The sequence below is a fragment of the Rhamphochromis sp. 'chilingali' genome, assembly GCF_963969265.1.
Source record: "Rhamphochromis sp. 'chilingali' genome assembly, chromosome: 19".
In the NCBI taxonomy this organism is placed as follows: domain Eukaryota; kingdom Metazoa; phylum Chordata; class Actinopteri; order Cichliformes; family Cichlidae; genus Rhamphochromis; species Rhamphochromis sp. 'chilingali'.
In genome coordinates, this window is record NC_137946.1 from 29,207,472 (window position 1) to 29,229,552 (window position 22,081).

Consider the following 22,081-nt stretch of genomic DNA (forward strand, 5'->3'; position numbering starts at 1 on the left):
TACATTCGTTATTAGTCAAAACTCACTGCGCTTCTGCTTCCTCGTTTTCTCATCATGACTATTTTAGCCTATTTACTTTTTTGCTGTCACCTACGGATGCATTTTGTTTTCGTAAGCCTTTTCCCCTTTTGGGTGGTGTCGTCTTTTGTTCCTCTAATCTGGTTCTGATGGGCTTTTACTGTCATCTTGATCAGTTTTTGTTTTGTTCATTCCTTATGAGGGTTGAATCTTTAATAAAGCTTTAGTCTAGCTTTTCTCCTACACATTCCATATTCCTCTGTCTCGCTTGCTTTTAATTATTTTTCTGTTCATATAAATAAACGCTTATTTCACAGTCACTTTCCTTTCCGAGTTTTAACATCTTTGATCTCATGCTGGTTATAGGCATAAATCCTGCCCAGAATCCGACTAGTCCTGCCAGCCACACTGTGCATCTGTACGGGGGGGGGGGGGGGGGGGGATAGAAGAAGCCAGCTACCTCAAAAGGCTGAAAAATCTCGTTGCATTTTTGATGGAAATGTGTACTTTGGATGTTGGACGTCTTAGATGTGGGAGTGCAGCCTCGCTATGTTGTCTCCCTACTCTGCCTTTGTGCCAGCTGCCAAACTGCACTGTTGCATCTTTTAAGAGAGCAAAGTGTTTGGAGAACGGCCAAATCTGAGACTGGTGTCGCCATTAAGACTGAGGAAAATAAAGGTAAAGGAAGTCTTATGCATTTAGCAAGCCTTGCCAAGCCCAGTTAGACGTGTACATTTTTATTCAACACCTTCAATAGACAGTCAGTTTGAGCAACAGCTATATGTTTAAGTTATCTACTTATTAAGATCGAAACTCCAAATGTTAGAAGCCTGTCTATGCCAGGTTATTATTTGTTGTTTTGTGCCATGGCTCAGTTTGCTGTCAGCTGGAAAGAACAAGAGAGTGAACTTGGCCCAGTAATTAGAAAAGATGTGCTGCTGTATTCAAGCACCAGAAATACACATATCTGCCAAGGCCAGCCTGCTGTATGTGACTCTGGCTGTATGTCTGAGCGCAAAATTCAGGTCCTGACAGTTAATTTCTGTGTAATTGGGCAGCTGTGGTGGAAAAGTGGTTACCGCTGTTGCCTCACAGTCCTGTGTTCAAATCCACCATCTGTGTGGAGCTTGCATGTTCCCCGCGTGTCTGTGTGGGTTCTCTCTCGGCACTCCGACTTCCTCCCACACTCCAAAGACCTGCAGTTGATCGGCGATCCTGAATTGCTCATAGGTGTGAACGTGAGTGCAAATGATTGTCTGTCTCTCTGTGTCAGCCCTGCCACAGACTCAACTTTAAGACTTAATAAAAAACTAAAAACTAAAGCAAAAAAACAAAACCCCAAAACAACATATAAGCATTTTTGGGAGAGTTTTAACTAAAGGTGACTGATTTGAGTCTGCTGAGCAAAAAAGTGGTCTGATCCTGCAAATTGCTGATAACAGCAATATTTTATTGAGCTACTCTCTTATAGTTGACTTGTCTGTATTTATAATTAGCTTCATATAATCACCAGTATAATAATGTGACACAAAGGCCAGTCCTATACTGTGGCGCAGAATATTTATTAGTTAAATCCATTTTTGTTTCATCAGCTAATTCAAAAAAGCCACCAGCCTACTTACACTGTTATTGTCTGGAGCAAATGTGGCACTGATTTGAGAGTCAATTAATACAAACAATTTATTACTGACCATCGGCAGCGCAGCTGTCATTGTTTTTATTTGCTGCCAATTAAAAATCATCGAAAAGTTGTTTTCTCTTGTTTTTTTACCTTTTTTATGAAACGACACAATAGCTCAATCTGTTTGCAGAGGGTACACATTAATTTATTAGATGCACAGCCTTTATTAATATATAAAATATACAACTGCAGTTTGCCGTCTATTGCGGACCTGCTCGGAGAAGAGCGAGGCGCGTGGTCTCAGGATTGTCTCGATTGTTGCTATTCCCAAAATTATTCTTCCTCCACAGCACATGGCACCTCTTTAAAGAAGATTTGAATGAATGAATATTAACTGGTCTCCAGGCCATCTCACTGCAGACGCTGTGAGATTGTTGTAAGATCCAGATATAAGAATGTCCACATAATTGTGTTCGTTAATTAGGTATAGAATTCCATCATTTTTTTTAAACATATAGCCTCCTGTAATTCTTTTTCTTTTTGGATAGATGGAGGGGGACAGGGTTAGCTTTATCTGCTAGGTAGGGCTGCAGGAAAGATAAGCTGCTTGGCTCCAATTAACCCCCCATTCCAACAACTCTGTGCGTAATTCTTCACAGTGTTTGTCTCCTGAAACACATTACACTGCGCCTGGTTTACAGCGTGCTTGTGCTAATATAATTAAACAGAATTAATTTAAGTGTTTCCTTTGATCGTAGCGTAGTATCAGCTGATATAATGAGGATCTGTAGTTTGTGTACTGTAAAGCTTCTCTTCAAGATTTTGTTATATTAGGTATTAAAGCAGCTTCCAGTTTTACTTTAGCGGTGCACATTTCCAGCCAGTCCTCTCAACTCAGCAACAATCATCTCAAGGTTCTTTATATTGTAAGGTAAAGACCCGACCAAGAGAGACAACTGTGGCGATCAGACGATTCCCTGAAAGCGAACACTTGGAAAAGCTAGGGAGGAAGAATTCTCCGAGCAGGAAGAGAACGCAGTGAGAACCACGCTCCGGGGGGGCAGCCATCTGTAGCTACTGGTTGATGGTTAAGGGGAATCAGAAGGGGAAAAAAGAGGAAACCACAGACAAAAGAGAAACTACAGGAGAGAGGAAACAAGAGTGAAATATGCAACTGTGAAAAAGGGCTCCGTGATTCCTGATCTCCAGCAGCTTGAGCCTAGGGATGGTTCAGGTCACCTGATCAGCCCTAAACAATAAGGTTTAACAAAAATGAAATTTTACGTCTAACTTAAAAAGCAGTGTCTTTCTTTCTCCTGAACCCAAGGAGGGAGCTGGTTCCACAGTATTCACAGCATGCACACTGATATTATTGCGATAATACGGTACTAACTGTTCTTTATGATATGTTGCTCCCATCTAATCATATCCTGCATGGCTTCAATAACCCTTTATTGACATCCACAATGCCTCAAATGTGTTTATTTGTCTGAGTTTTAAACTGGATGTACTTCTGTGATGTTTAAAACAAGATGTAGGCCGACGCTTCACCCAAATTCCTCTGACATTAAGCTACTTTAACCTTTCTGATCACTGCAAACCAAGTTGTACAAACACCAGAGACTGGAGTCAAGCTGATACAAAAGCTTAAAGTTAAACCTGTGCAGAGCACGGGGCAACACCTCTGGATGTAAACACAAGTTGAGAAAATAACCCTTCATCCTCAGTAAACGGGTAGTCCAGTGTCTTACTGAATACAGCAACATAAAAAACTCCTCTTCAGTGACTCAGCAATTTAAGAAAAGAAAAAAAAAACCCTCAACTCTCATGTTGTAGCGTGCAAGCAAGCCATACTCTTGTTTTTATGCTGTTCATAACACCATCTGGGATACTGATGACCATGCACTCTCTAAACAAAGTCCCAATAACGTACAGTACTGTTCTGTCAGCAAAACTATGCAGCATCTCCACATTAGCCCTGAAAACGTGCTTTAAAATAAAACTGATGAGGCAAAGCTTTGTGGAAATCCCACGGCTTTAGCTCCTCCGGCTGCTACACAGAACGTGACAAAGAAGCTACCGTCTGAGCTCAAATCAAGAAGTTTTTGTCTTTTTTTCTTGTTTTATTGTCTTTTCTTTCCTCGCGATTCAGGACGCGATGCTGGGAATATGATATGACAGTGTGTGTTACTGCAGGAGACTCACTCTGTGTTAAAAACACAGCTATTTTATTATGTTAAATTGATTCTTCTTGTAAATCTGAAGCTACTTTTTTTTCTTTTCATCTGCACTTTGATCTTTTTGCCACAGCAAAGCTTTTACATACCTGTGAGTCACAAGTAAGGGTAGCTGCTTTTTCATTATGATAACTTTTTGTTCATCAACCCTCACCGACTAATAAATAACTCTATGCATTTAGTCATGCAGACACAGTCAATGACCAGTAAAGCAACAAAATGGGGAAGAAAGGTGATTTAAGTTACTTTGAGCGTGAACTTTGAACATTAAAAATTTAAATTGTGTTGATAGAATTACTGATTCACCCAGATAATCCAGGCTACACGACAAAACAGGCCATTAGTCCGGCCCTTCCAAAAATACATGGCAATCCCAAAATTGCTTCAGCATTTCCTAATCTGACCTTTCTAAGATTTTGGGGGGAGATTAGGAAAATGAAACTACTGTTGTGTTGATACCATACAGTGAAATCAAAGTCAGACACTGATGGCTTAACCCTTAACCCTGACCTTTAAATTATGAGATTATTCGACGCTACATTTGCCTGGATTTTGGAAGATGAGAGTCTGTCAAGAGGACACGGGGTTGTGTTTGAGAAAAGCATGAAAACAGGCTGGTTTAAATAAATAATCGCAGAACTGATGCTTCGATTTTTGTCCCTAGACCCACTGAGCCCCATAAACATAACAGCTTAACTCTAAAAACTAATAAGATTTTTTAAAACAATCAAATTTATCTAAATGCGCTATTTAAACAACATGAAAGAGTGCCACTAAAACCATGAGAAAAACTAAAAACCACATCACATGAACTGAAAGCTGCCCAGTGAAAGATAAAAAGATCAAATGCAGCCATTGTCTTAGTATTTCATCAAAGAGAAAACAGAAATACCATTTCTAGGTTGGTATTTGTCTGAGTGCACATCCCCAACAACATTTAGGACGTCAGGATTTTGTCAGATTAGCTGTGAAAACATTTACAAATACTTTATGCAACCAAAGCACGATGGTTCTTTATCTCTTTTCAGAAAATATATTAAATCTACTAAAATAAATATTTTTAAAAGCTGTGGCTCAGTAAAAAAGGCCCCAAACTTTAAATGCCAGCAGATTCCAGTAGTTTCAGCATCTCCCTGAAGCCTCGTGTTTCCCTGTGCTGCCAACGTAAAAACCTTTGCATCAAAATAAACCTGCTCATGCTCATTCCACCTTAAATCAGCCAATTTGAGAACATTTTCTGCCTGACCACCAATATACGGTTTGTTTAAAAACGTTGTTTCCAAAGTTTGAACATAAAACAAATTCCCCTCTCGCCTCTGCGGGTGGTCTTTGTTGTTTATCCTGGGACGTATGCAGAAGAGCATCTCTGAACGCACAAGATGTCAGACCTAGAAGCAGATGGGCTACAACAGGAAGGCACTCCTGTTAGCTAAGAACAGGAGTCAGACTAAAATTTACACAGGATCCACAAAATTGGACATCAAAAAATGTGCCCGGCCTCATGAGCCTCGATTTCCACAGGGTAGGGTCAGACTGAGGCCGGTGGTAGAGGACTAGTGTGGGTGACATTTCCTTACCTCAATATTGTTGCTCTCCATCCCTTTATGACCACAGGGTACTCATCTTATGATGCCTGCTCTCAGCATTAAACATGACAATTGGGATGCGGTGAAACCGGAGATTTGCATGATGGATGTGCAAATGACAAATATACAGCAAGGACCTAAATCTTCAGTACTTTGTTGACTTCTTATGATGAACGCAGTTCTGAAGGCAAATAAGTCTCCAGCACGGTACAACTAAGGTATAGCTAATAAAATAAAATATCTGATAATTACATTCTTGCTTAATATTTATAGCATGCCATTGTAGATGCTTGCTACCTGCTTTTCTGTAATTCGTGAACAAAAGCAGGAAAAATCACTACCTGCTGCCAAACTGTGTGAAAAGAAAAACAAGAAATGACAACAGGGCTTTGGAAATAAGCTATCATCTTTCTTCTCTTTCTAACGATGCCCTACTGAGCAGGTGCCACTTGCACAAGAAATATACAATTTGCCGGTGAAATAAAATATAGGATCGATGTAAGCAATCTATGAAAATCATGTGGTTTTATTCAACAGCGGTATTCTTAAAAGGGCACCAAATAAAAACAAATATAATAAAAAAAGGACAAAATAAATAAATCAGAACCTGAAAGTGTGTTATTGCCAAGTGTGCTTGCACACAAAACTATTTTTCTTCTTGTAAATGAAGCCGCCTAGTATTCAAACAGAACTGTAAAAATGCATTAGAAAAACAGAAAGGCTGCAGCAGAATACACACGTTAGTGCTGTCAACAGCTGGCGTATGTGCAAGAAGCAGCGCAGTGTGCTAAAGATATAAAGATAATGAGAGGTAATGCGAATAAATAGGAATGAATTTATGCAAGAAACTAGATTATATTACATTACACAGTGGGAATATTGCATAATACATATAAATAATGTGCAAGTTCAACAAAAACCACTGAGAGCAAATTAAACAAAGTCTATTTGCTGACTGCAAGTGTCTCTCTAATTACAAACGGCTGATATATTTATGCTCTTGCTGACATGTTTGCATTTCCTTAGGTAAGCTTGTATTTGTAAAGACAGTTTTGTTGGCATCTTTTCCTGTAATCAACAGCAACTGTAGAGGGAGCTGTGATGTGTGGTCAGAGAGAGAGAGGTCACCTGGCTGCGAGGTACATACAGCAAGGCCAACGAGTGTGTCCAAACGTGTATTTCTAACATAAATCATCTAATGAACTCACTCAGGGGTAGAAGCCTGATTGTCCAGCCTAATCACAAAGTGAGCTGAACTGGTGGCACGCCTTTATTAACTATCAGTGCAATCACAATAGCAGCTTTTAGAAAAAAGAAAATTAGAGAAAGAAAATCATGCACACATACAACTTCGCTAATTATAAAATACTTCAGCTGGAGGACAGTGAGCTTCATTAAAAGGAAAGAAAAGGAAACTAAAAGGAAACAACTAAAAATATTTCCTGGCAAGCTTTTAAGACACAGCATAGACATCGTCCACGCGTCCACTCCTTCACTGCTAGCTACTACAGAGATGGCTGGTACACTATCTATATTAAGGACAACAAAAAAACATGAGCTGCAACATTACTGCAGCATAAAAATCACTTGAACGTTGACCCAGACAATCCAAGCTACGTGACAAAACGGGCCATTAGTCTGGGCCCATTCTGCCACCTATGTGGCAGATTATTAGGCACATGAACCACTTAGCTAATGTTAGGGTGTTACGACTGTTGTCGTAATTATAATATGTAAATTTGAGTGTGCAGGTGCTCCTCCGTGATTGGTGCATCCAGGGAGGATAGATCGTAACGATTGGCTAACGACCGGGAGGCAGCGCATAAGAAGACACCGCCAGGGACTGCCAGGTCATTCATCCTCAGCCCAGCCCAACCCAACCCAACCGGCAGACCGTGTGTTTCACTATATTAGTTTAATGTAGGAGCATGCGGGGGTGGGCCGCCTTTTTTAGGTAGGGAGGAAAGTAATTGTCGTTTGGTTTAGTTCTGTACAATATAAAGCGCCTTGAGGCGACTTTTGTTGTGATTTGGCCCTATATAAATAAAATTGAATTGATTTAAATTGAATTGATAACATAAGAAAAAAAAAAATCAATATTTCTTTAAATATGCTATTTAAACAAAGTGATAGAGTGACCCTACAGCAAATGGAGACGTGACAGAGTTCTTGGCACAACCTGGATTGCACGTTATATGAATGTCATTCAGCATGTTTTCTTATGACTAAGATTGTTTCCCCGTCATTAAGGTTATAAGAGGGTTAAGAACATCATGTGCACTGAGAGGGGCTCAGCGAAAAAGGTCCAGCACACAGACAAACAACATATCAAGCACTGCCAGTGTCTGTGTATTTCATAAAGGCGAAAATGGCAATACCCTTTGTAGCTTAGTATTTGTCTGAGCACAAATCCCCAACAACACTGTGATTTTGACAAATGAAATTATCCCTATTAAGTTTACAAATACTTACACTTGAAAGTCATTTATGTAACTAAGTCACAAAGCTTCTTCGTCTCTTCTGGTCATTTCAGTTTGATTTGGCAAAGGGTGAAAACAATAACGACTGATTTTCTCACCACCGGTACCCATCTCGGCCTATTTACTGAAGAGATACGGCAAAAAAGCATCAGAGAAAAGAAAAACTATCAAACCCTGAGTTTCATTTTAGGCCTAGTGGGTGCATGCTGCTGCACCATGACTGTGATAAAGCAGCTCTTCTGAAAGCACCAACCAACAGTCAGGGTCCCAGGTGATATTGTTCTTAAATAATACTCTGTGCCAGTTTCAAATTCTATAAAAATGTATTTAAAACAGCACTTCTTAAAAGCGGAGGCTCAGGAAAATGTCTAAAAATTGAAAATGCCAGCAGATTCCAGTGGCTTCAGCATTCTCCCTGAAGCCTTCTTTCCATGCGGATGACATTGCTGATCTCGAAATTGTGGCACTGCATTGCGTTAACCTCTGCCTCCTTAATATGCTCAGTGAACACTTGGGATAATTTCACAGGAAAACATCAAACCATTTCATTAGGGGTTGTTTGTAAAAAAGGAGAAAACATCCGAGCAAACAGACACAATCTGCTTATTTGAGCACCAGAAAACTACACATGCTTGCATGCAGGTTACGCACCCATTAGCTCGTGGATATTAATTATTTGCTCTGTGTTACACAGATGTCAGATGTCTAATGTGTAATGTATTCAAGTGAGTACAAACTGACATCTGTTGAGAGAGACGTTTCACAGCTATGCGGGAGATGTGAGTAAATTTTATAATGACAACAGGCACAAGCTCTCATCCAAGGTTAAAAGCCTGCAGACACACCGGATATTTGTCTTGACTGTATTGCAGAAAAAAGCCACTTAGAGCTGCTGCTGATGGACTGACAAAATCTTTGCAGTCATCTCCAGTTTTGCACGTCCAAGTATGATCAATGAGGAATTACACAAACAACGTGTGTTCCAGAATTCCTCGTCCGCCTATAAGAAAACCTCTCGGCAGTTTTAATTCTGACATGCTTCGTTACACAACTTAATTTTAATGCAGCCAAATTCAATCAGGCGAGTTTCATCATTACAAATAAAGGTGACAATAATAATATTTTCTGCAGCAGATTCTGGAGGGGAAAAAAAGGATCATATTAACCTAAGTTTGTAATTTACTAAGTCTGCAGTTTTACATATTTTCGAATTCTAGTCAGTAGCAGGTTTTCTGTTTTGGAATGCAGCAGATTAATTAAAAAAAGGAAATGCAGACAACATGTAGGCACAGAAATTAGAGGGACTTCAAAGAAAGTCTTAAAAATGCAGTTTGACACAAGGCATCGAGATCAGGCAATAAAGCAGGAGCCACCCCTACTATTAATTACACTTTAGCGTTGCTTATTTAGAACAAAAATGTCAAATTTGATCTGATTAGGAGAAAGAAACTGGTGCTTTCTATGACCCTGCAGCTTCAGAGAGGTACTGCAAACCTCTGGTATTATCCACTGTGCATATAACGCTTAAAATTCCAATTAAATATATAGCAGTGATCAAACAATATTTCAAAGTGATGCTTTCTGTTACATTCCGGTATCTACTGCAGCTTGTACCTATTGCAGAAATAACTTCTAACATACAAACTAGTACATCTAATATCCCTATTTTCCACGCAAGTTGAACTCCTGAGTGGCATTAATTCCAACAAGATTTGTAGCCCACACTAAACTGAGATTGCACATTTTCCGCTGTGCCTGTCCCCATCACACAGCCTGACCAGCACATTCTCATTCCCAGAACATCAAATATTGCTGTTTTTTCTTTTCTTTTTTTTTTTTCAAAGCCTCTGGCATCTCACAGATAGGCACAAAGTGTTCTTTGGCATCTGTGTATGAAGCATCGGGTTCGTGGCAATAGAGAGACGCTAACATCCCTAACAGTCTGATTTTGACTGCAGACATAACTCTCCTCATTCGCCTTTTCAGTTTCAGATTAATTCACATATGACATTTGCGCGCAGCATCATTTATGCATGAATATCATTAAGCAATCATTTCTCATCCTATTTGGTTTCTTATTTGTTTTCTTGTTTGAATTATTCTTAATGTTTTTGTTATTTTGTGCTAAATGTCTGTACTGTAATGTCCTGCATGAATACGCTGATTTGACGTGATGTGGCTAAGCATCGCTTTTCAGTGAGCAGGGCTGAGATCGATTGCAGCGTGCTTTAAAGCCTAAATGTATGCAGTGAATAAAAACTAAAGTGCAAGAGAGTGAAAACCAGTATTCAGTGAAACATGTGACTATAAACACATTACACTGTTGGTAACACAGTAATTTAATGCATTTAGTAATCACATTACAGTTACAATGATGTCATTATTTGAGCTATAAAGTATCTGCACCCATCATCTTCTTCTTGTTGTCGTTCTGGCTGTTCTTTCTTTTTTGGTCACCACACCGAATCATCTGCCTCCATCTCCCCCTATGCCTTGCATCCTCCTCTGCCACACAAAGCCTGCATGTCCTCCTTTACTACATCCATGCATCTTCTCTGTGCTCTTCCTCTTTTCCTCCTGCCTGGCAGCTCCATCTTCAACATCCTTTGCCCAGTTTATCTGCCAGCCCTCGTCGCATACCTGCCCAAATCATCTCATCCTTGCCTCTCTAACTCTCCAAACTGCTCGACCTGAGCATCATCATGGCCGCTGCAGGACAGATAGGATTAGAAATGTGTATAAAGAAAAAAGAAAAAGAAAAAAATAACATCAAACATGCTTTCTTCTTCCTGCCCACTTGCACTACAATCAGCTGATTCCAGTTGATGTGCAGGAAAGAGAGCAGCGTACAGTTTTTGTGGAGTGGGGATATGAACTTTACTTTTACTGCACGAAAGGACAAGAGTGCCACAGTAGAGTGCGAACTGTGCCCAGGACAGAAACAACTGCATTATACTGATAACACAACACTGGCTCTTTGCAAACATCTGTGCACTAGCATGCACGAGGGTAGCAAATATCTCAGAGCCTGATCACTAACAGGCAACAAAGGCAGTGATGAGCAGTCAGACTTGCAGCGTTTCAGCTTCTGTTTCTGCTTCTGAGTAGAATCACGGTCAGAATGTGAATCAAAGTCACCTTGAGCTGGTTTTAAAATGAACTTCATGTTGTCAGCTTTGTGTTCATACTTGAAAACTTGGAGATTATTTCATGTATGTCTTCAGCTGAACAGAATTTTACGTCAGTGTTCGGGACTGTAGCCTAAGATTTTTTTTTTGTTAACTTAAATAAAATAATGCAAATGTACCAAAACAAGTAGTGCAATGAGTAACAACCCTGGTCTCCAGGCTAACAAACAAGTGCCAACACCACCCATACAACCTCTAAATGCAAACTTTAAAGAGGACCGTTAGTTAAGCATCAAATATTCCTGCAGCGAGAACATCAAGACCGCGACTCCATTGGGCACATTATGCAGCATCCGACAATATTCAACACACTGGGATCAGTAACAGTAACTTGACTGACACGGCTTCCTGAGATAGAGAGCTGAACGCTCTTTCAGATTGTCACCGTGTTGCATTTCGCTAATATGGACAGATGAGTCCTGACTGTAGCTTCTAATTTATCAGAACTTCCCCTTAATCAATCAAGCAGACAAGGTCCGATGCCTTCACTCCTCTCATTATTGTCTGACTGAGCACACTGTGCTATTGCACAGGCTGGGGTTTGTACCAAAGCTTTGAATGCTGCAAACTTCTGTTTTATCACTCTATAATGACCTGGCTTGGATTACGCCCCCAAAATGAACACTTCTGGAAAAAGCCCTCCATATTGAGACGTGTCAGAGGTAGGGTAGCAGATGTAATGGCTCTAACATCGCTAATGGCTGCATTTCATGTAGGTGAGCAAGTTCCCTGACCCGGGCATTCTACAAGCTGACTCACTGGACCTTAATGTACCTGTACTGTTTCTGCTTAAAAAGACAGACTGAATGATCTTTCCTGGAAATCTGTTACCGATGCATTTATTATGTATGTCCAAATAAATACTCCTCGGACATGTCGAGCCCACCTCGTGGACAGACACTTGAAAAACCCAACAGAATTACAAAAGCAACACAGCAGCCTCCTCGCCGCAGACCTCTTTCCTTGCGTCCTCGCTCCCCTCTCATCCTCCGCCTGCTGTCAGGATGAGTGTCGGGCTCTTTGCTTTCCCAGATGTTAGCTGGCAGGAAGAGGCTGCACGTCTGTCATCAGTCAGGGCAAGTGACAGCCACGTCAGCGGCCTGTCACAGCTGCCGTTCCTCAGGTCACTGGGGGTGTCACCGACAAGCCTCCGCACCCAGCCGACTATCGCAAATCTGCGAAAGAGACTAAAGGAGCCTCTGCTTTGGCAGGATGGCGATAAAAATATAAAAGTTGCAAACCTACTCTTTCAACATGTTGACCTCAATCCAAAGATTTTCTATTCAGATTTGTCTTATCATATGTTAAAACCACAGGATGTTAAACTCCCTCGAAGAGAACAAAACTGCATAACAGATTATGTGTAATCCTTGAATACGGCGCAGCAACAAATGGATGAGGCATCAGACATAAATCTATATCTACCTTTCCAACTAAACACCTATGCACAAATTCATGTGGACAAGGACTTATGCACGCTGCCTGCCCACACACTGACGTCAGCTCGGACCGACCCGTATAAATAAATGTTCGATACAGTAAGCCATCAAATGTTACAGTCCGATCCTGCAGGGCTTTAATGAAACCATTTTTTACCCCCACCAAACACGCTTACATCACCAGCCAGAAAATGCTGTGACCCATTTTGACTGCAAATGAATCACAAACTATCTTTGAGAGTCTTATGAAAAAAGATTTCAATATCTGGTACCTCTCAAACTCAATCCATTTCAGCTGACTTACATGCCTAAAATAAACCCAAACACAGATTTCTCTTACTCAGGCTGGACTGACTTCCTGACTGCTTTAATAAAATCAGACTCTCTGTATGTATTATTGTAGGGTCTACCTTAAGATATAAAATGCCTTGAGGCGTCTGTTGTTGTGATTTGGCGCTGTATAAATAAAATTGAATTGAAATCTTTAATTGAATTTCTAAATGTTGCCAATACAAACAGAGACAGTGGAAATTAAGGCACAGTTTTAAAGATTAAAGACATTTTATGACAGTTTGATCTCATTTGACCTTAAAGAAGAGGTCAGCGGTCCAAATTCATGTATCATTCCCTATATATGCATGTACATGTATACATGTATATGCATGTACATGCTGTCGGTACAAACAATGACTATCACTTTCATATCGATTCCATATCGTATCAATCTATTGACCTTGAGGAAGATGTCAGAGGTCAAATGTGATTTGATTTTTAAAAAAATCTCTATATGTTGACAATACACACCACACTTGTAAGACTCATAGTTTCTAAGTTTGGTGGCTTCTTGTCAATTTTCAACCAATAAATCGTGAAGTCGACTTTGAAGGCCTCAGTGGATGTGAGCCAAATTTTAATGGATCGTTAACATGACCGCACTCTACACCCCTGCAGAATTGTCTACAGTTTATCAGCAGCACACAAACGCTGTAAAAAACATAACTTTGGCAGAAGTAAAAATTATGAGGCTTCTTGTGTTGGCGTTTGCTCTGTATGGACTGAAAATCCACCGTATGCTATAAAGACACATAAATGACAGGTGCCATTTGTGGTTCAGTGCATCGCAGGGGAGGTCAGAAGGTCGGGTATGACTTTCTTTGATTCTGTACATCTCTCTCAAGAAATCACAGCAGGAATTTTATATTATATTTTCCCTCAACCTCTGGGTTTATAATCGGAAAAAAGAAAAATTCCAGTCTCCACCGGAAAATATTTAGTAGTTCTGCAAAACGATGTCAAACTGTGAGATCAGAAACATATGCAAACATCCATGGGAATACAGTGTATGAGGTAAAAACAGTTTGTGCAGTTCTAATGAGCTTGAAAGTCAATATTTGGTGACCATCTTCCTGAAGTCTCTTAGACAAGCATTCATTTGGAATAGTTCTTCAGACTTCCTGAAGGACATTCAAAGCTTTTCTTTGGATATTTGCTGCCTTCTGCTCCATCCTCTTTGAAAATGATCCCACTCTGCTACAATAATATTGAGATCTGGCTCTGAGGAGGCCGGTCAATGGCTAATAGTGTTTTTTGGTGTGTTTGTGGTTATTGTCAAATAACTAGACGTTTTCCAGATAGTATTATGGATGGTACATCAAAATCCATATTTATATTTTTTTAAATTATTGTTTAATTCCATCACCTGTGACCAGATCCCCAACACTACAGGCTAGAAGTTGTTCCCAACTATGACAGAGTTGTATAGTTGCATAATACATGATCAGTAAAAAAACACAACACAGATACTGCGCACATAATAAACCACCCGCCCCCGCTCCACACCGTGAAAGTCAAATAAAGTCAAAGAGGTCAAATAAAGGAAAAAACATGACAGAAAGCAGTATCAGCATTTCTAAATAGCCTGCGCGGTTTCATCGGGACATTAACATCAGGACAAAGTTAAAGCAGAGACAGACTAACACTCTGAAATTGATAAAACGGCATCTGAGACACAGAAAAGTGTGAGCTCTCATTAAAAATGGACTTTAAAAATAACCAATAAGCATCCTTTTGATCAAATGGAGAAATATTGTTTTCCCCCCCATTCTTGTTCCTGTGCTTTCATTACAATGTTTTTGTTTTCATTTCAAGGGTTGTCAGCTCATGAAACTACCTAAGCACACAAAAGACCGTGGAACCTTTCCATTTGGGAGGAAAAAAAACCTGAAATTGGCACTGAAATGTTTTCCTAAGACAGCAGGAAAAAGCAAATGAGAGATCTGAAAGCTAAGCCAGGGGTGTCAACACTGAAAACTGTCCATACTAATTACTTCCCAGAGGGAGTTTCCACTTTATTCCCTCTCTGTTGTCAGCAAAGTCACAGTTTCAACTGCAAGAGAGCGCTCTTACTTCCACTCCCAGGGAATGCTCAGCATCCCATTTCCATTTTGATTTGCAGTCAAAGTATAATACTGCCGTTGTCTTCTATTTAAATGCAAAACATGACACTATTCAGAGTGTGTACTGTACGTATTGTGCCGCAACAGAGATGCAGTTCATAGACGCTAATCAGGAGCAGTGTAACTGCAGGGCTACGATGACACCCTGCTTAAACCAATCCGATTATATTGATGTGTTTATTTACTGCATGTGCTCAGGGTTATCATAACTCATCGAAGTTGCGCCCACACCCTCACGCTGCTTTATCTTCTCTCCCATTTCTTCCTTTATTCGTCTTTAACCCCACCTTCCATTTCTCCCTCCCGCTTTTTCAGCTATTTTTTCCCCTACTGTGTTCACTCCAGTCTTCATCAGTCATGCACTCATTGCTGTTCTCTTTCTTCCCCATTTCTCCTCACACTCCTCCTTGCCTTCCCTCTTTTCTATTCAGATCACTCACCTTCATTTCAACACCCCTCCTCCCCCTGATCGCTTCGCGTCATCTCTATCCTTTCCTCCCCGTGCTTCCATCCTTCCCTCGTGAAAAGCCACAGACCAAGGACGCAATGGGCTGATAACAGTGTGATGTGCATTTGCGTGGCTTCATGCCACTGAACTCTCTTCTGTCAGACTCCCTTTTTAAGTCCACCCTTAAAACTCATCTGTTTAAAATTGCCTATTCTTAAATTTCTGTATGTTTTAACTTTTATCTTCTATTTTTATCATTGTGTATATTTCCAGTTTTTATCTGTTGTACAGTGTCCTTGGGTGCTTTGAAAGGCGCTATTTAAATAAAATGTATTATTATTATTATTATCATTATTAAATGACCTCTGCTTCTATTGATACATGTCTGATACGTCAAAAGAGTCAGATTCACCAAGTTAACGATAAAGGCACAGTGTGCGGCGTGTAGCAGTGCGTGAGTATGTTAGATGCTGGGTGCTGTCTCAGCAGACTGACATCTGGGTAATGAAGTCCTGATTATCTTTCTGTAATAAAAGTTCGACATGATATAGAGCCATGCTGCCATAACTTTATGCTGCTTCAGTCGCCATTTACCTGCAGCCTTGTCAGGACTCTTACTGCCACATATGGATGTGACACAGCAAGGCCCACCTCAAACCTGGCATTAACACAGCACCTGAGAGATAACACTGTCCTTTTAGAGTGTGTGCAAACGAAGCCAGGGAACATCGAAGACTTGACCATACCAGCCTTTTTAAGATAATCAGGCACATTTTTAGTCACTTCAGGAGCAAAGTGGAACTCACCTGTCAGAGGAAACAAAGGCACACTCCAGAAACGAACGGAGATCAAAGTGTTTTCTGCCAGCCTGACTAGTAACTTGTTAAATTTGACATGCCGTCAAAGTACTGGGTGCTTTTTAGGCAAATGAGATCTTTATTGCCAATTAAAGGGATGGAAGTATAACAGGCACGGACAAACATGCAATCATTTCCATGATGTTAGGTAATTTGGCTATTCAAACTTAGCTGTCACACTATTGACCACACTCTCAGACCGACCACGGTGGATATAATAAGTATACACAAATTGAAATCAACAAAGGAATAGCTTCACCGGAAGAAAATTAAAGCTTTGGATTGACCGAGCCAGAGTCCAGACATCCAACAGGAAATCTGTAGTGTGACCTGAAGAGGGGTTTGCACAAGAGAGGCCCTCATATTATGACAGATTTGAAGTGTTTTTGCAAGAAGAGTGGGCCAATATTGGCATGTCAAGATGTGTCATGCTGATAGACTCTTACCCAAAAACACTGAATACTGTGATTAAATCCAAGGGTGTGCAACTAGCTTATTGCATGTTTTTAAAAATTAACATATTTTACATTTGTTAGTTTTTCAGTTGAACTGTACAGGTTTGTAGGTCACATAAAAGGTGGTAAAGATTTAAAATGATTTATTATGCTGTCATGTTTTAACATCACAAAAACCCAGCATTTGTAATTGTGGTGTGTTCACTTTTTATATTCACTGCTCATGGAAACAGAAAAGGAAAAAAAATCCAATAATAATCCATAAGGCTGAAAAGCACAGGCCAGGGCTAGAAACTGGTTACAACCACTGCACTAAAGAATACAATATTAGTGTCACATTTGTCTCACCTAGGTGAAAACTGTATGCATGTATTAGCACTCAGGAGATAAGCTTTAATTACCATCGCTGACTAAATTAGCAGCTATGGCTAAGGCTGTAGATTAGGTGATCCAATAATTGCAAAGTTGATGGTCTAGCAAGAAGGAATTTAGCTGTTGCTTTTATATATACACCAGTCAGGCATAACATTATCACCACCTGCCTAATATTGCGTTGATCCCTCTTTTGCTGACAAAACAGCCCTGACCCACTGAGACATGGACTCCATTAGACCCCTGATGTGTGCTGTGGTATATGGAAACAAGATCCTTTAGGTCCTGCAAGAAGCAAGGCGGGGACTCCATGGATCGGACTTGTTTGTCCAGCATGCAAATTTGAAGGTCAAGTAAACACCTCAAACTCATTGTTGTGTTCCTCAAACTGTTCCTGAACCACTTTTTCTTTGTGGCAGGTCACATTATCCTGTTGAAATAGGTCACAGGGATCAGGGAATACCGTTTCCTTAAAGGGTTTTACATGGTCTGCAACAATGCTTAGGTATGTCAAACCAACATCCACATGGATGGCAGGACCCAAGGTTTCCCAACAGTATGTTAACAAACCAATCTTAATATTGATGGTTAGGGGCTCCTCTTATGGTTAGGAACTATGATTTTACAAACTTCTGGGGATGTTTTTTGTGCTCAAACTCTACATGTCCAATCACAGTTTGTAGGAGAATTTATTCACCCATCTATTTCCCCCCTCCCAGGCAAGACAAAACGTAACACTGGCATGGCGGGCCCGGTGGATCTGTTACATGCTTTGCTGTGATACTGGACTGGATCCAGTATGTGTTTGGAATGGTTCCCTATTATTTCTCTTTGTTTTGTTTGTTAAAATCACATTCACAGGTACAAATAATAGCATAATAACCGGCTAGTGATGCTAATAATAGAAAAGAAAGTGAACAGTGGCAGAAGAGCAACGCCACATTCAAATTGGGCACCTGCAAACTAATGTATTCAGTCTTTAATAGACAGAATAATTACTTTCTGCAACAGCGATCAGGTGTATAGTTTTCTCAGTTGTGCCGAATCAGACGCAGTTTCCTTCCAGAGATGCAGCAAATAAGATAAGGCTGAAAAGATTTTCTTTTGAGGATGCAATAAACAGCGCTGATGTGTTTTGCCAGCAGAGAGTTGATTTGGTGTGCTTATATTCAGATGGACATCGTGCATCTGAATATAAGCCCTTGTATGGGTTTACCTATCCTGCTGCTCCCCACACCCTCTGCCTTCTGGACATAAATGATGTTATCCTCACTGAAGTAGCTCATTTGTTTTCCTGATGATGCACATGCTGTATCATATAGGGTTTGAAGCACAGTTTTACTTGTCCAAGCTTTCTTCAAGGCTGTCTTCTGTTTGCCCTGCCTCACTGTGTATCAGTGTGTGAGGCAATTCTGGGTGCCCGTGTTTTTTCTCCACACTCGATTTCACTTGTTTCGCCATTTCTGATGGAGTAAATTGATGCGACAGGAGCACTCTCTCTCTCTCTCGCCTAGGTGGCAGATTTTACACTGACAGTGAAGATTTTTTTGTGTTCTTCTCCCAAACAAAAGAAAAGAGGTTGCCGACAGGGGCAAACCAAGCACATAAACCGTTGACAGACAAAGAGGAGAAGATACAGAAAATGGCAAGCGGGAGATTTCTTAGGGTATATATGAACACTATATACTGTATAGAAGTTAAACAGCATACCATTAATCTCCATACTGGTACACGCTGCTACAGTATGTTAAAACAGCAGCGGACTGTGTTAAAAACTGCAAATTAATTGACACAAATTTGATGGGAACTGAAAAAAGTCATTATTTTCTTGTTTTCCAGTGTTGAGGATTATACCTGCATGTTTTGCACTCAGCCTTGTGGACTGGCACTGGGAGTTGACACTGCAGGAAAAACCAGGTCAGAAGTCTTTACTGTGCTCATAGAGGCCTGCTCCATCCTATCTGTGCCTCCGCCGCCTCCCTGCGCTGCACACAACAAGTGTGTGTTTTCGTAAGCCAGATGAGACAGCAGGCCATCTGGTGGCCTTCATCTGAGAGGTGAGTCTGGGGGCAGCTACTCGGAATGAACTTATGGCTCGCTATCTTACATTCACCTCCTGCTCTGCTTTTTAATAACTCCAACTCTAACTCGCTCTCTTGTAAACAACAGGTTGGCGGCACATGCGCCGTTGGTCAACATCAGAAAAGTAGTACCAAAAAATGAGCTGAGGGTTTTCCAACAGTGATTTATGGCACAATGGGACAGATAACTCCACTGTAGTTCACCCGAGACAAGTAAAAAGAAAAAGATCTGCTTCAGGGAATTGAAATTTACACATTTTGACTTTGGCTTCATTTTTACTAAAGTACTTTTACATTAAAGTACTTCAGTTTTAATTCAAAAACAGGGTAGCAGGATTTCAAACGTGAAACCCATTCAATGGGAGAGACAGCTGCACCTTTAAAAGCATGCACTGTAGAATAGAGTGCTGCAGGGTATTATTTGTGAACATTACATTTCAATCAAATTGTCCTTGATGCTTCTCTAAACTCACTTTAATAATAAGTTATTCTCCAGTATATTCTGAAGATCTTGCCATTTTTAGAAGAAAGAGAGGCTGGGAGTTTTAAAAACGGCCACTCCAAGAGTTCATAGCCAGAGTGAAGAAAAGTTAACAAAACGTGTACCCATTTATTAAGTAAATAAATCATTACAAATCCTGCAAATCATCTTCAGCCCAAAAAAGTGCCTTAAAAATCAATAATTCTTCTATTACTGTAAACTGGACTTCATATTTATAGAGAAACACTCAATAATTAATTTTATTAAATCATTTTTTCCCCTTGAAAATTACGTTAGATTGTTGGCTTAGAATAGCCTGCATTGCACTTTTAAATGATCAGCAAGCATGAGACACATGTTGGATAAAACCATGCTGCCTACAGCTCATGAAGATACCAAATATAATACAGCACTCACCCCGTGCTTTCCATATACAGCGATCACCCTCAACATCAAAACCACTGACAGGGTGAACTTAATAACATTGATTATCTTGTTACAATGGCACCTGTCAAGGGTTGGAATATATTTGGCAGCGAGTGAACATCCACTGCTTGGACCTGATGTGGTGGAAGCAGGAGAAAAGGGCAAGAGAGCCTTTGCAAGCTGTCACAGGGTTAGTACATCCTGGACAGGCTGCCGGTTTATTGCAGGTCTGACACGGAGAGACAAAAAAACCATTCATGCTCACTTTCCTTTGGCCAACTTTGAATCACCAATTAATCTAACAAGTGTATCTTTGGACTGAGGGAGGAAGCTAGAGTGCTAACCGCTGCATCCAACTTTCATGGCAGTGGTTATCCCTGATGCCTCTTTCAACAAGATAATACACTCTGCCACACTGCAGAAATTAATTAGGAATGGCTTAAAGGGACACAGCAAGGAGTTTTTTGTGTTGACTTGGCCTCCTAATCCCCTACATCTCAATGCAATCAAGCATCTATACTGTGATCTATCCATCTGAACGTACAAGACTGACAGGACTGTTTCCAACATCGAGGTTTTGTGGGTTCCACGGCTCATGGGTCAATCTTTTCATCGATGCGCCCGCATAACAAACGTGTGGCATTTTCATTTTTGTTGGTTCCGCTCCTTTTATGCACAATATTCCCTTTGTTGGCTTTTTCATCTTTTCAGGGACAATCAATATAATTCTCTACATTTTGTAAACATCATTTCATTTTTAAACTTACATATACATAGAGTACATAGACTACATGAATAATTCATAATGCAGCAGTAAAAGTCTGCCCCATTTAATGCTGCATTGCAAATGTGGGCTCAGGTGCCAGGCACCATATTCAATATTAGCCAATGGACTAGTTGAAATTCATGCGGGCTACTGCTAAACCAAGGGCAGAAGGCTTTAAATCATTGTCAGAGCTCGACATGGATCTGCACACTGAACGTCTGACTCCACTCTGTTGGTAGGGAGCAACAGCAGATGATCCTGGCTTAAGTTAGACAAATAACTGCCCTTCTTTGCATCATATCCTTCGGTCTTCTCTGGGCTACTTCAGTCAATATCTTGTTCTACTTCGCAGCTCCCTTACTCCATCCCACCGAGCTCTTTTCCCTCCTTTTTACTGCATCCTTTGTTTGAGAGCCATTTGCTAGATTGAAGGGTATCACAGAAACACGAGTCTATCTGTTATCAATCTCAGCACAGTATGTCCTGTCTACCATCTCACGTCCAATTATTTTTCAATGCTTTATTTGAAGAAAGAAGAAGCTGTGCTCCAGTTATTTATAAGCAGCCTAACCTTTAGCCTTCTGACAATCCACTTCATTAAATTATAAAAAAAAAAGCAGGGCCATTCAAAATTCTTCAGACAAAGAGCTGACCCGCCCATCCAAACTGACCACTGCTGCCCATCATGTGCAATCTGTCTTCCCTATATCAGGCCCAAACACACACAGAACCAATGAAGCACTAACATGTCAACATAATGAAATTAGACAGCGTAGTTAGTGACGCAGCATTGTCCTTGTTCATTTGTGGCACCATTCCCATCCCGCACAGACTGTTCGCCCCTTCCAGAGCTCAGGGACCAGGATATTGCTAATCGCTTACAATAGAAGGATTAGGAGGCGAGGACAATAGGGGGTCTAAATGTCAGAGCCTAGCACCTGTCTAAAGCCCTGTCTGTTGGGCAACAGTCAGTGGGTAGGAGGTGGCTGGCAAACAGCAAAATGTAGCTTGCTGATAACTGACGGGGGGTTTAGCTAAAGGCCTCTGGAGAGTAGCAATAAATCAGACTAGATTCGGGTCAGCCAAGTACAGTCTAATTTCTAATTTGGACAAGAACTAAAGCTTATTGAGTGGATTTGTTCAACTTTTAATGTTGAATTCAATTCATGT

The 22,081-nt window shown here is 40.5% G+C and overlaps 1 protein-coding gene across 1 annotated transcript in view; it reads right to left on the minus strand.

The window, feature by feature from the left end:
* The window catches only part of tmem132e (transmembrane protein 132E), a 448,364-nt gene that overhangs the window by 191,727 nt on the left and 234,556 nt on the right, over nt 1-22,081 (minus strand). The gene's annotated exons all lie outside the window — the stretch shown is intronic.